Raw genomic sequence first — 16,146 nt, forward strand, 5'->3', positions numbered from 1 at the left:
GCACATAAACCTGTCAGGACATTCCAGCTCCAGAGTTCATCTTCTCTGAGGCGAAGATAAAAAAAAAATCGTGTTAATTGCGGCACTGCAAATCTGAACATAATACACGGCCAAAGCAACACTTCTCGATACATGTAGTGCTGGGTGATATGACCAAAACCGTTATCTCGATAACCTTTTTCATGTTGTTCGATATCGATATTTATTTACATTTACATTTATGCATTTGGCAGATGCGTGACTTACAGTGCACTTATTACAGGGACAATCCCCCCGGAGCAACCTGGAGTTAAGTGCCTTACTCAAGGACACAATGGTGGTGGCTGTGGGCAACCTTCTGAGTACCAGCAACCTTCTGAGTACCAGATTACCAGTTATGTGCTTTAGACCACTACACCACCACTCCATTTATCACGATATAGATTTACACGTTGCACTTTCTTTTTTTATTTAAAAGTTATAGACTAGCACCATGAATAACAGCATATCCTGTTTAATGCCATTTGGAGGTTTGATGCCACCACAGTAATGGGCAGTGGTGGCTCAGCGGTTGAGGCTCTGGGTAACTGACCAGAAGGTTGGGGGTTCAAGCCCCAGCATGCCACTGTTGGGTAGGGGTGTTGAAACTAATCATTTCTACGATGCATCACGATGCGGACGTAGATTTCTCTGATGTCATTCATCGCAAACGCCCTTGTTGCGCTAGCGAAAAATGGCGGGAGGGAGGCGAAACACAAAAGCGAGTAATTCAAAATGCACCCACTAGTCTGGGCATATTTCGGCTTTCATGAACAAACTGGTAAGCACAAACTGGATACAAAGAAAAAATTATAATTTAGGGAATACCACTAACTTAAGAAACCACGTTAGCCATTTTCACCCCGAGATGCTAATCACCTGCCAGTGCCAAGGCGGACCCATCTCAGCTAAAAATAGATTGTGGAGCAGAGGGGGGCGGGCCGGGTCCCCAATCGGCCTGATGAGGCGCACGAGGGATAAAGCCGGCCGGTGATGATGGCTCGAGAGAGAGAGGAGAGAGAGAAAAAGCTCACTCACCGGTTCTCTGATGTACCGTTGCGTGGTCCTAGAGCACTCCTCCACACTCAGACGGACAACAGCCGCTCCAACCCAGGGCGAACCGGAGTCAAACCTTCGACCCCCAGCGGGCAGAACGCCCCTCCGCTTTTCTGGCAGCAAATGGGGACACTCCTCCGCCCCTGGCAGCGACCCTACCGCTCCGGGCAGTCGTGGCATTTCTTCCCTCCTCCCCTCGCGGACGGCTGTCTCCCTCGACCCCCTCCGCATCTCTGGGGACTCCTCCACCCCCGGCAGCGGCTCCCTCGCTCCAGGCGGTCGGGGTATTCAGTCCCCACCCTTCCCCGCGGACGACGGCCGTTCCCCGCATCCAGGCGGTCAGGCTACTCCGTCACCTGGCAGATGGCAGTGGCGCTCCCCAGGGTGGACGGCAGTGTCGAGGGGCGACGGGCATCCCGACGGGCATCCCTCCTCCTTCCTGGGCTTCGGCACCAATGTAACACAGTTAAGGATGGGCAAGGAGGAGGCGCGCGATATTCCGACCCGGCCCCGCCCCCCTCCGCTCCACATAGATCAAACGATATCAACTTTGCCGCCCAACTCTGAGAAAGGGAAGATAATAACCAGATCTGTGGCAGCTTTCATAGTGAAGGATATACGGCCTGGTATCATGCCTGTCCCGGCACTCTGACCCCAGCTTAGATAAAAAAAATAAATACAAACTAAAGGCTTCTTCTGCTAATGCATGAAAGCATGTTAAGCATGTACAATGGCATCGCACGCTTTCAATGCATTTACCAATGGCTTTACGAGAACTTGAAGACAAAGGCCGCTCTGTGGTGCTGGTCTGGCTCGTGACCATGGCGATATCAACACTTCACTGCCGCTTTAAAAGCAACAGTGGCAGCTGCCGTCTCGACCCGCTCCAGCCACAAGAGCTCTCACCTCCAATGAGATTAACAGCAAGATCCGGAAGACAAAGAGTCTGTATTAATGCACCAAGGCAAGCTGGGAAACAGTACACAGCGTCCCAGCCAGCGTCCCAGTGCAGATGCAAAGGGACTTATCTAGCATTAGTTGTTGACATGCTGATATGCTTTGAAAAACAGGTGAAATCAACTGAAACAACCTTTGAAAATCTGGGAGAGTCTTAGAAAACCTTCATACAAGAGGGTCAAGTTACAGAGAGTGGCACAGTGCATTGTGCCAACACCTTTGTCTTTTATGTAGCTGATGGGTAATAAATCAAACACTGAATCTCTGGGTGTAAGTCATACTGCTCTATGGGACCGAGAACTGTATTTTGGTTTCTCTAAGCCATCTGTTGGAGAACAATATGCCCTGATATTCCTCAACGCAAGAGCATGTGGGATTAAAGGCTTTGTGGAAAATGCATTTGTGTGACATTCATAGGCAACAGGTTTCAGTAAGAGCCTTAAAGTGAATATTCTGGCATGATATCATGTTAGGTTTGGAACCACATGAGGCTGAGCAAATGACAGAATTTTCATTTTTGACTGAACCATTCCTTTAAGCAATGACTAGCTGCTAGTTTTGGCTTGGCATCAAACTCATAAATCGTGTCTGAGTGCGTTTGTGTGAACGCGTTTCAGGCCGCGACACATCCAGGGTGCGGCTCCAGTCATCTGCAGGGGCACTCACACCGTTGGCATAACTCAATACAATGCAGAATACAGTTGAGCTCAAGAGAATGTGTGATGTAAGAGGAAAAAATGAGAAAAAAAGGAACCGGAGATGATTTCCCCAAAGCTGAAATGCTTCAACCGAGCAGCACCGCACCAAATAAGGGATCAGACGTGAAATCAGAGATCTCATTCCATTTTTATCCGGTTTTCCGCTGCAGATTGAGGGGATAGTTCACTTCATAATGAAACTTCTGTCATCATTTAATCAACCTCATATTGTTCCAAACCCGTATAACTTTCTTTCTACCGTGAAACACAAAAGGAGTCGTTAGGCAGAGTGACGGTCGCAGGAGAAAGATGCAATGAAGGTAAATGGTGACGTCCTCGCGTGTTCCAGAGATGAAAAATAGAGTCATATGGGTTTGGAATGACATGAGCATGATAACAGAATTGTAATATTTGGGTGAACTATCCCTTTACATTCAACCAGCAGTGTGACTAGCTGAACTCAATCAAAAACAGCTTTTTATTCATGTATTATTATACATTTGCACACTGCAGGACCATTTAAATGAACTACTACTTTTCAAAGCAAAGGACCCCGAAACATGACGCTCATACTTATATATTATCTTGTATAAAGACCCATTTCTAACGTGTGAGAAAAGAGCAAGCAAAGCTTCAAGCAGCGATGAACGGGCCCCTGGTGCACGTTGGGGTCAAGTTTGGGTTCGATCGGACATTGTATGCATGAGTTACAACAACTTCCTGTTTCATGGCGATACATCGAAATTTGTCAGACCGTCACGTCCACGCTGTGCAGTGAAAACTAAAAAGCTTCGCAATGTATCATTGCCAAGACCTTCTGATTACAATCACCAAATATGAAGTAGATCTGATGAAATCTCTAGGAGGAGTTTGTTAAAGTATGAGGCCTGGAAATGGCAAAAATGGAGCATAAATTGAAGAGAAAATTCAAAATGGCTGACTTCCTGTTGGGTTAAGGGCATGGGTCCAAGGGACTTTCTTGTAGGCATTGGCATGTTACACAAGTATACCAATTGTTGTACGTGTAGGTATAACGTAGCGCAAAGCGCACATCGTTGAAAGATTGTAGGTGGCACTATCAAGAGAAAATTCAAAATGGCTGACTTCCTGTTGGGTTAAGGGCATGGGTCCAAGAGACTTTCTTGTAGGCATTGGTATGTTACACAAGTGTACCAATTTTCGTACGTGTAGGTATAACGTAGCGCAAAGCGCACATCGTTGAAAGATTGTAGGTGGCACTATCAAGAGAAAATTCAAAATGGCTGACTTCCTGTTGGATTAAGGGCATGGGTCCAAGGGACTTTCTTGTAGGCATTGGCATGTTACACAAGTATACCAATTGTTGTACGTGTAGGTATAACGTAGCGCAAAGCGCACATCGTTGAAAGATTGTAGGTGGCACTATCAATATAAAATTCAAAATGGCTGACTTCCTGTTGGGTTAAGGGCATGGGTCCAAGAGACTTTCTTGTAGGCATTGGTATGTTACACAAGTGTACCAATTTTCGTACGTGTAGGTATAACGTAGCGCAAAGCGCACATCGTTGAAACATTGTAGGTGGCGCTATCAAGCCATTTTGCCACTCCTAATTCTGAAACCCATATCAGATGTAACTTTCGCCACTTCTGATGCATGTGCAAAGTTTAATGAGTATATGTTTAGGCCCTCAAAAAAGTTATAATATCTAAATGCATTTAGACAGATGACTTTCTAACCCTACTGTGCAAATGACGAAATGTACATCACTGCACCAACACGCGGAAAGCAGACGTTGGCCTTTATGCGTCAGTCTCTCCATCTCCCCCTCTCTCAGTTGGCCGGAGAGTATAAATAACTTCCTTTGACAGGAAGAGGCATTATCTTCAGCGGGTCGGCTGTGACAAGCAGCCTTCAAGACAGTCATGGTCCTGCTTGTACTGTTCCACATGTGCTTCAATTCTAACAATGTCCTGGAGCTGTGCAAAGGCACAAGACCACTTCTAGACACACCACAGCCACTTACATATCACCACGCACCTCGGTGCTCCTCCGATAGCAGGAAGCACTGGATCCATCGCCTGAGAGCTGCAGCAGAACACTGTGTCCCACTGTAGTCCTCCTAAAAACATTCAGAGCCCCTATTAATACTTGCACCAGATAATCCATCCATCCACGCTTATCCTAGACAGCTTTCAGTGGGGGAAGAGTGCTCGTGGTATGGCATTAGGGTAGGGCGGGTGCATTCAAGCCGCATCATTTCTCCCCTCATTATGCAATGTCATGTGCAGACGATATGCGAGGCCACTCTTTCCACTCTGTGCCCAGTGGATCGCCAAGCCACCATCCCATAAAAGGGCTGCAATTGTGGTTGTTACAACTCACAGTGAAGCCACAAGGGCCATCGGAGGGCTGGGTGGGAATCGGCTCAAGGGTGGTTCATCCCAGTGGCTTGTGAAAATGTATATTCAAATAAAGAGAGACATAAGCTCAGTTCATAAGCAAGCTGTTTACCTACCCCTCTAATGCAGGCATTATGATATCAATGTAATAATAAAATAATAATAATAAAAAAAAAATTTTTTAAATCATAAAAATTAAATAGAAATAATAAATGTAAAATATGCAATTAAATAGTAAATGTAAATATTAAATAAAAAAATATTTAAAAATGAAATATTTAATTGCATATTTTATATTATTATTTATATTTCATTTTTAAATGTTTTTTTATTTAATATTTACATTTACTATTTAATTGCATATTTTATATTATTATTTATAATACATGTAAATATTAATTAAAAAAATATTAAAATCAAACAAATAATAATATAAAAATAAAATAAAAAATATTTAAAAATGAAATATTTAATTGCATATTTTATATTATTATTTATATTTCATTTTTAAATGTTTTTTTATTTAATATTTACATTTACTATTTAATTGCATATTTTATATTATTATTTATAATACATGTAAATATTAATTAAAAAAATATTAAAATCAAACAAATAATAATATAAAAATAAAATAAAAAATATTTAAAAATGAAATATTTAATTGCATATTTTACATTATTATTTATATTTCATTTTTAAATGTTTTTTTTATTTAATATTTACATGTATTATTTAATTGCATATTTTGTATTATTATTTATAATACATGTAAATATTAAATAAAACAATTTATCAAACAAATAATCATATAAAATATGCAATTAAATAATACATGTAAATATTAAATAAATAATGTATTTTTTAAATAATAATATAAAATTAGCAATTAAATAATGCATGTAAATATTAAATAAAAAATATTTAAAACTAAAATATAAATAATAATATAAAATATGCAATTACATAATACATTTAAATATAAAATAAAAACATAATATATGTAAATATCAAATAAAAGAAATTTAAAAAATAAAATATAAATAATAATATAAAATATGCAATTAAATAATACATGTAAATATTAAATAAAAAATATTTAAAAATAAAATGTAAAAATGATACAAAATAATAATCTTTTTTCTTTAAATAATTGTTTAGAAAATTAGTGACTATCGATATACGATTATAAATAAGTTTATTCAGTACTCAATCTAATAAACAATGGATTTTTGTACTCAAAGCATGTTTTATGCCTATTAGTAAAACATGCTTAGCAACATGCCAACATCAAACGGAGCACAGGTGCTGCAGGGAGTTGCTGCCCATGTAGAGTGTTTCAAAAAGTTTATTATTATTATTTGTTTTAGTTACGTTTTTGATGGCAAGGACCACCAAATTATAAATATAAAGGTGGCTGTATATTTTATAAAGCCTCATTTATACTGCATCATATTATAAAGAAAAAAGTTTGTTTGCAAAATTAAACAATATTTACTTGTGTTATAAAAACATATCTCCCTATGTAGACAGCAATTGAGCTCACAAGGTTTCATAACAGAGCCATAAGCATCCCAATATCCCTGCAGGGTCCTTTCATTGGAAAAAATTAAGCAGGATGCGGAGAGCTAAAGGTCAGGACAGATCTGTACCAAATCGTCTATGAGAAACCCTCCCACACTAACGACAGAAATACAGTTACTACATCCAGGCAGCACTAACCATTCATCAGAGTACAGGCTTATTCCCCACTCACAGAGGTCCATGCCAACATCTCACTCAACACACGCCAACCGGCATCGACTGCCAAAGCTGAGCTCAGATGAGTACAGAGCTTCCAGAGAGATATTCCTGGGGTTTGGAGGCTCTACGCGAGTGTTAAGAACGCAGCTGGTGCACCAGAGCTCCTGTGCTCCCTTTGTAGACAGATTCATCTCAGTCGCAGGAGATGCATAACGTTCCACTAAGCCCAATGTTACATGTGGAAGCCAGGTGAGGAAACCAAGGACTGAATTTGGGGGACTTTTGGTCCATGTTTAACAGGAAATAAGCTGCATAAACAAGCCAGATGGCACAAGTATGAGCACAACTAATGGACAATACAAGGGCGAGTTTTCCTTCCCATATATATCTATATGAAAACCAACAAATGCATTAACTGTGTCATCCTTGGACAATCTTTATTTCGTGTGGCAAACGAACTCAACTTCAAACAGATGTCTGCTTTCCTGAACTCTGAAGCTCTATATTTAAAACAATACACTTTGAAAAGGCGTTTAAATTTAATTCAAACAACCCATTTTATTTCCACAAGTGATAGAGGATATTCTACAAGACAAAAAATGTCTGACAGTACTTGATTTGACCAGAATGGAGCCAAAAATCAGTGCAGGTTTGCATTAACAAGAGTCATCGGGTAATTAAACCATACGAAAATTGTCGAATAGTAACATGAGATCACATGAAACTGTAATGATGACGTGTGAGAGCAGCACTGCAGTTCACTACTGAAGAATTACACAGATGCACTCCAAACTTTCCAAACAGATTCAGCTGATGTGCATCACAAAGTATGAGGGAATTATAATGCAAAAGTACCAAATAAGTAAATTCAGAAGCACTCTCGTTGTGGAATATGTGGAGCCGGAGCTGCAAATCCACTGAAGCAAAACTTAAATGTCAGAGCGTCTTTAGAGGAAACACCTCGCCATTATATCTATAATGCAACTTTTATTAAAGTACAAATAATATGGCAGCAGATCATGTGGGGAGAGATTGAAACTGCACTGGCTGATGCATACTGTCCCGGGACGCTCATCCCTCGAGCGCACACACTTAAAGCAGCTAGACTATAACATGATTGCTCATGACTTATTGAATCATAATATATGTGTCACTGTTTGTTTATTATCGTGAAGAACATTGTCAATACGCAGCTTTATTAATAAGAGAGAGAGTTTGTTTTCTAGTTTGTAAACACACATGTATACAGAACACGCAAATATACAAAACAAGCTAGTATACAAAACACGCAAGTATACAAAACACGCACGTATACAAAACACACATGTATACAAAACATGCTAGTATACAAATCACGCAAGTATACAAATCACGCTAGTCTACAAAACACGCAAGTATACAAAACACGCATGTATACAAAACACGCTAGTATACAAAACACGCTAGTATACAAAACACACATGTATACAAAACATGCTAGTATACAAATCACGCAAGTATACAAATCACGCTAGTATACAAAACAAGCTAGTATACAAAACACGCAAGTATACAAAACACGCATGTATACAAAACACGCTAGTATACAAAACACGCATGTATACAAAACACGCAAGTGTACAAAACATGCATGTATACAAAACATGCTAGTATACAAAACACGCATGTATACAAAACATGCATGTATACAAAACACGCATGTATACAAACACGCATGTGTACAAAACACACGTATACAAAACACGCAAGTGTACAAAACACGCTAGTATACAAATCATGCAAGTATACAAAACACGCAAATATACAAAACAAGCTAGTATACAAAACACGCAAGTACACAAAACACGCTAGTACACAAAACATGCTAGTACACAAAACACGCAAATATACAAAACACGCAAGTACACAAAACACGCTAGTATACAAAACACGCTAGTATACAAAACACGCAAGTACACAAAACACGCAAATATACAAAACACGCTAGTATACAAAACACGCAAATATACAAAACAAGCTAGTATACAAAACACGCAAGTACACAACACGCAAGTACACAACACGCAAGTACACAAAACACGCAAGTATACAAAACACGCAAGTACACAAAACACGCAAGTACACAAAACACACAAGTATACAAAACACACAAATATACAAAACACGCTAGTATACAAATCACGCAAGTATACAAATCACGCAAGTATACAAAACAAGCTAGTATACAAAACACGCAAATATACAAAACACGCAAGTACACAAAACACGCAAATATACAAAACACGCAAGTACACAAAACACGCAAGTACACAAAACACGCAAATATACAAAACACGCTAGTATCCAAAACACGCAAGTACACAAAACACGCAAGTACACAAAACACGCAAATATACAAAACACGCTAGTATACAAATCACGCAAGTATACAAATCACGCTAGTATACAAAACAAGCTAGTATACAAACCCCCCTTCCCCTTAAATTCAGTGAATGTAATTTAGAGGTATTTTTAAAAGATGATTTTGTCCTCTTTATTGTTAGTAAGCCCATTTAATACAACCTTTAAATTCGGGGCACTAGCTGAATAATCGGTTGAGAGCTAATGATTAATCATTCGAATAATCCTTAAATTAAATTAGTCGATTATCAAAAAAATCGTCAGTTGCAGCCCTACTGCATTAGAGAAAAAAAACGATACCTCATTTGCCTGACTTATGCATACAGAGACTTTAACTTTTTAAGTGTAAACCTTTTCACGATATAGCGCCCCCACTTTTGTAAACTATGGCAGTGTGTTTATCATTACTCAACAGCCTAAAGACGTGCTGCCAAGCAACGTGTGTACGTGTTGTGAGAGAGAATATGAACATCGAGAAAGAACAATATGTCTGCCATGTACCTGTTATAAACAGTTGAAGACCCCGTGAAACATGGCCGGGTCTAAAGGAGGGCATTGCCCTTTTAAAACAGCAGATGTTGTGTTTGGAAACAGACACTTACTTTGGAGATGGTGAGGGGCATGCTGAAGTCCTTACCACCCTGAAGTCTGAAACCCCAGGGAGAAGGTCCGATCAAGGACACGCTGTAGTTGTTGCTCATGTCGCTGGTGTAGCAAAGTCCAATTCACAGCCTGAGAAACAATAGCAAAGATTTACACATCATTACTGTTGTTCTTGGAGCAGGACACATATAAAGTATACAGGAAGCCAAAACATGATCTACTGATGCACAGATATCTGGACAAAAGCCTTGGAAGCATCAAATGAAGTTATTTCAACTGTAATATCTAGTCAGACATGCCTTTTCCTGTTTAAGCGAAGATCAACAATGAGCACTCAACAGCATAGCAACTGGACTAACTACAGTTCCTTTGAGACGACAACATGGAACAACAGTTGTGCTACAAAACGGCTACAACCTTTGGCTACGACGGACAACCGGAGAAGAATAATGGCGATTAGGCCTACCTGTGCGATAGATTGATCTGGAAAAATGCTTTCTAAATAAGTCTGAGGACAAGCTGCTTCATAGTCCAAACATATCTCGCAAGTACAGATAAAACAAAAGAGCAATTTCTATTTATATATAAAGGAGACGGGAGGGGGGCATTCTTGGTGCACAAGTATTTTAAGAGCTTGTGGGTGCACTGGGCAGTTGTTGTTGTAGTAATACTCAAGTACAATCAGCACAAGCCAAACACAATCATTCCAGAGAACCGGATTAGAGTCTGAGGGGGTTTGTTCAGGACACTTTTGGAAGTTAAAGACATTGTTATTCACCTGCCCCACTCCAGTTCACATCCATTCATTTCGATGGGGATGTTGCATCCCAAGGACGCAAGGGTTTACGAAAATGCTGCATCGTGCAACTCGGAGTTGATAAATTGATCATTTCTGAAGCAATGCAAGCAAAGGCATCCAATGATCAATTGAACTGCAGACAGATCCAGTTGTGCCGAATCAAACTGGCTGCAATCCCTCTTGATTTCAAACCGACCCGGCGTTCCACAAGGTCCAAAAAACGGAACTTGCGCGTTCCAATCCGTCAAAAACGCTCCATCAATGTTTTGTCTAGTGTATAAGAGATCTAAAGAGCATGTGTGTTTTATTTACGAGTAGTTGACGTGAAATACTTTTGGGAAGTTGGCACGTCCTGCGGTGTAAACTCTATCTAAGGGTGTTTTTAACAACTGGCTAATTTTGGAGCATTTGTTTCAGAACCGGGTGCATTTTCTCGCCTAGTTCAGTTCGTTTAGACATGTATTAAAATAACCCAGACGAGGTAGTCTCGTTGTCCCGACTGCAAACGAACCCTGGAGCGGGTCGCCTGTGGTGAGAATGCAATCTGACCCAATCGACCAACGAAACCTGATGGACATACCTGAAGAAATCTGTAGGTCAGCACGTTACTGTAATTCATAATCAAAATGTGGATATAACCGTTTGGCGACTATATTAGATAGAGGTAGATTTGACCAATTAATCGGTGCCGATAGTTGCTTTTTGGAACTATCGGTTATGGGCAAAAATCTATGCCGATTGTTGACGATAGTAATGTTTTTGTTTATTTGATGATTACTTATTTTTTTAAACTATTATTATATATTTACGCGAGGGCATGCAAAGAAAAATGTGACACTGATGAGGGGAAACATCCCTCTTAATCACATACATCATGTCTCAAATTCTGTATATTGTATAATAAAAATAAAAATAACAACAACATATAGGCTATAAAAATGTTGTCAAGTCTCCATTTCAAAATAAGAGTCCCCCCCAGTGTGTATTTCAGGCTTGTTTCGTGTTAAAGGTCCCATGTTATGTGCCCAACCTTCTTTTTTCTGATTATTATTGGTTGAAAAATAAACTACATCTGAGATTTTATTAATTTTAAGACACAGTCTGTGCCGACTAAGACAATGTCTATGAAATGATTTTAAAAAGCATCAGCTGATTCATTGGTTATCTGCCTTTTCAACCATCTTCGTTATCGGTATAGTCAAAATCCACTATCGGTCGACCTCTAGCATTAGATATAATTGCACGTTTAAAATGGGAGTTGTTTAATAAAATCTATTATGATCTATTCTCTCTTTCGAATAGCGACAGAACACAGGTAGGATGGCATCAGTAACGATGTTTCCCATTGTCCAACTGTGACAAGGAGGAGGGCGTGGCCGGGTCGTGACTACGCATGCCCCGCCCCCAATCATGCTAATCAGCCGAGAGCGATAAGTGCAACGAGATGTGGCAGTTCGGGAGAGAGAGAGCTACAGGCAGCTGCCCCGTTTGCGTTTGTGTTTATGTTTTGTATTTGTTTTCTCATTAAACATTACTTTGATACATCGTCCGGTTCCCGCCTCCTCCTTTCTCCTCCTCCATTGAACCCTGCTACATTGGTGTCCAAACCCGGGACTGAAGGAGGAAGCGGGAACCGGGTGAACAACCCAAGCAGACCACAACAAAACAAACGTTTCATGCAGACACAACACAAACGTGCTTTTCATTACACAAAACACTGACGCACACACACAGCGGCCACATACATCCCCCTCTCCTCGGCTAATTAGCCCGATTGGGGGGCGGTCGTGCATAGTCACACTAACACTGCTGTGTGTGTGTGTGTGTGTTGAGAGAGAGAGGGAGAAAGAGAGAGAGAGCTCTGGGACCGTGAGAACAGGCACTTTTCAATGCAGAAGTAAAGCAAAAGATTCTAATTACAGATAAAAATGTCATCTGTGTGTTTTTGTAGCACGACCTCTGACTGGAACGCACATTCAGTACCACATAGCGAGACTCTGCATAAGAATAAAAAACACACAAATATTTGTAACTGTTGAAAAATTGCAAGCGGCATATCAATGGATGCACTAAATCCCGGAACAGCGCAAAAACATTCTGACTAATAAGTGGTTTGAAATGTTGCCTTTGTAATAAAATGTTACATTGTAACAATTTTAGGCCGTTTCGGAACCAATCAAATGAGCTACAGAGCTGAAAACGCGCTAAAGTAGGGCTGGGCGATAAAACGATATCGAAGTATATCACGAAAAAGAAAATTCACGATAAGCATTTGAGGAATTTTTGATATTTACTGCGTGTCACTAAAACACAAGCAGTTCGGCTTTCTCAGGCGGACCAAGTCCGCTCAAAGGTGCTCACAGCGCTAGGAGAGAGTCGCTCCGCACCGCGGCCAATCCTACGATCCAGCTTGCGAGCGTGACGCTCGGCTTTCATAGGAATTAATTGAAAACGCTCTCAGCTTCGCTCACAACGCGCCAGTGGTAACGTAGGGTCAGACTGGATGAACTTGCTAATGCTAGCTGCCTTGCTAACGATTAGGATAGGTCGGACACCGGATTGATTCCATCCGCACCGCAAGACTTCAACGGTTGCGTCCTCTCATCATCTCTAGTGAAGAGCGTGACAGAACAACAGTGATGTGGACGACAGCTCTGATCTTTCTGCGCTGTAATCTTGAATATTGTTCTCTAGCACCAAACATGCATCATTTCTGCCCCGTCCCGCTACGCACGCATCGCCTCTTTTGCTGCATGTGTGTAGACATGAAGCGCCGCATGAGGTAACGTGGTTTCAAAGCAGCTTTTAGACCAAAACGTTTGTCCCTCCTAAATGTATCTTTATTAATCAGCATGTTACGAGCCTTTAATAATAAACAAATCCAATAAACATCGATTTTGGTTCTAATTTTGTGAAAGTTAATTCGATGTCTGGAATGGAAAAGGAAAGACTAAAGTTACTTGTTGGTCGACGAGTCTCTCACTTTAATGAAAATATGCAATCCATTCATCCATCTTCAACCGCTTATCCGAAGTCGGGTCGCAGGGGCAGCTGCTCCAGCAGGGGGCCCCAAACTTCCCTATCCCGAGCCACATTAACCAGCTCTGACTGGGGGACTCCTAGGTGTTCCCAGGCCAGTGTGGAGATGTAATCTCTCCACCTAATCCTGGGTCTTCCCCGAGGCCTCCTCCCAGCTGGACGTGCCTGAAACACCTCCCTAGGGTGGCGGCCAGGGGGCATCCTTACCAGATGCCCAAACCACCTCAACTGACTCCTTTCGACGCAAATATACACATGTTTTCTAAATGTTCTCTCGGGACAACCCTGAACCCACATTCATCATCATTCCACAGTCACGAGGGCTTCTATGCCCCATATTTGAGCATCTGAATCTAAAGAAATATCAAAAATATTCATTTTAATGTAAAAATATCCCAACAAATACTGGACTGCTGTCACTATTCAGAACAAACCGATGATCTTTGAACATTCATTTTCAATTGATAAACGGTAAAAGATGGTAAAATGGGTGAAAGATCCCGCAGACCCCGCTGGCCATCTCTGGACCCCCTGTGCAGTTTTGTAGAGCTCTACCCTAAAGCTAATTGAACAGGATAATTATTGTGCGTGCAGGTTTATTAACCTTAAATGAAAAGACTACAATGAAAATTGGTACTTTAATAATTCAGCAGCCTGTGAATTTTCCAAACTCACTTGTATTGATGTAAATTGGGCGTGTGGAAAGATTAGGGTCAGAAAAGGTCAATGAACAACTCGACAACATTAAAAAAAGTTCCACGTTTCAAAGAGATGTTGTTGTGCGTCAATATCAACAACAATCTATTTAATGTTTGCATAATAGAGCAACATGAAACCGAACGACAGATGCAAAACCTGACAATGAAACCTCATGAATTGTTCAAAAGACGAGCCGGTCGCTGCATTGTCATATCAGGACGATTATTGAACAAGTCAATGAAACTGTTGCAACAACATGTTCTTTTGCCAACAGCTCTAGCGGAACCATTAAGGGTGCGGTTAAAGAAGCATTGTGTCACGTATTGGTCTGTTTTTGTACGCCTGAAGCCACGAGGCATGTGTGTTTCTACAGATTTTATAATTGTTTAATTCTCTTATCTTATCTTGATCAATATCAATCAGTCATCCAAAGCGATCATCAATAGTGTCATACTCCATAGACGAGGAGCCGTGAATTAAGTCCATGTCTGTTAGCTTTGAGGTCGTCTATAAGCGAGGGTAGCAGATGTACACGTTTAAAATACAGCCCATCTCTTCTGGGGGAAAAAATTATTTGGGACCAAAACTATTGATGATTTCAATAGTTGGCGGAGGCCGATTTTTAATGCTCTCTATAATGACAATGTTCCTCCCAGGGCTGGACTGGGAAGAGAAATCGGTCCGGGCTTTTACATGGCAACTGGCCCAAAACTTTTTGAGCGGTGGGGGGTGTTCGCTGCATATAGTGGCGCCGTTTTGTGGTCCGTTCTGTATAACGCGCCGGCTCGTTTTAGCTTATCGCGGACCATTCGGCCCATTCCGCGGCCGACCCGCCGGACCACTCGGTTCTTCCGATGGCCAGTCCGCCCCCGATCGCCCCAAAGTGCGTCGGCCCACCGGGAAAATGCCCGGTATGCCAGATTACCAGTCCAGCCCTGGTTCCTCCCCATAAACCCACCTGTCTCTAACAATAACTAATATTAAATCAAACTGAGGTCATTTCCAAAAAAAAATGTTTTTTGGCTAATTTAAATAACAAATGGGCAAACTCTTGAATGTGACGTCCCAACCTTATTCAATAGCAAACATGCCAAGTGAGACCTTTAAATCGGGCGATGTGTTGCCACTTTGCGATTATTGGCTGATTCGATGCGTTCGCTTGGATGATGTCAGTTCCAAAAACTACCAACAGATGTCGCGACTTACAGAGCCCTTATTACAGGGACAATCCCCCCCAGAGCAACCTGGAGTTAAGTGCCTTACTCAAGGACACAATGGTGGTGACTGTGGGGATCAAACCAGCAACCTTCTGAGTACCCGTTATGTGCTTTAGCCCACTACGCCACCACCACTCCATATATTTTCACTTTAGATATTTTGTGTGCATCCGATTTGCTGTTGTCAAATTGTTTTGTGCATATCAGCATTTATATCAGAAACCCTCATGCCTCATGCCGTGCCTAAGATTTTTAGAAGAATATCTCAGCTCTGTAGGTCCATACAATGCAAGTGAATGCTGATCAAGCTCCAATAAGGAGATAAAGTCAGCATAAAAGTAATCCTTACGACTCCAGTGATATAATCCATGTCTTCAGAAGTCATTCAGTTGGTTCTGGGTGAGAACAGACTGTTCATATTGTCATTGCAGTCTCTAGGCGCGATCATGCGTTCAAGCTCGATTACCCTTCCTAGTGCTAGAGTCTAGCGGCTAGACGCATGCGCAGAGCGCTAACATGATCCATCAAGGTGTACGGC

General features: G+C 41.0%; 1 protein-coding gene and 1 pseudogene across 1 annotated transcript in view; one reads left to right on the forward strand and one right to left on the reverse strand.

Annotated features, from left to right (window-relative positions):
* Nucleotides 1-16,146, forward strand: part of LOC127636436 (RNA polymerase-associated protein LEO1-like) — a 283,037-nt gene that overhangs the window by 78,709 nt on the left and 188,182 nt on the right. The gene's annotated exons all lie outside the window — the stretch shown is intronic.
* LOC127636408 (PDZ and LIM domain protein 5-like) overlaps nt 1-16,146 on the reverse strand; it is a 98,077-nt pseudogene that overhangs the window by 77,444 nt on the left and 4,487 nt on the right.

This window comes from Xyrauchen texanus, chromosome 44 (assembly GCF_025860055.1).
Source record: "Xyrauchen texanus isolate HMW12.3.18 chromosome 44, RBS_HiC_50CHRs, whole genome shotgun sequence".
NCBI lineage: Eukaryota > Metazoa > Chordata > Actinopteri > Cypriniformes > Catostomidae > Xyrauchen > Xyrauchen texanus.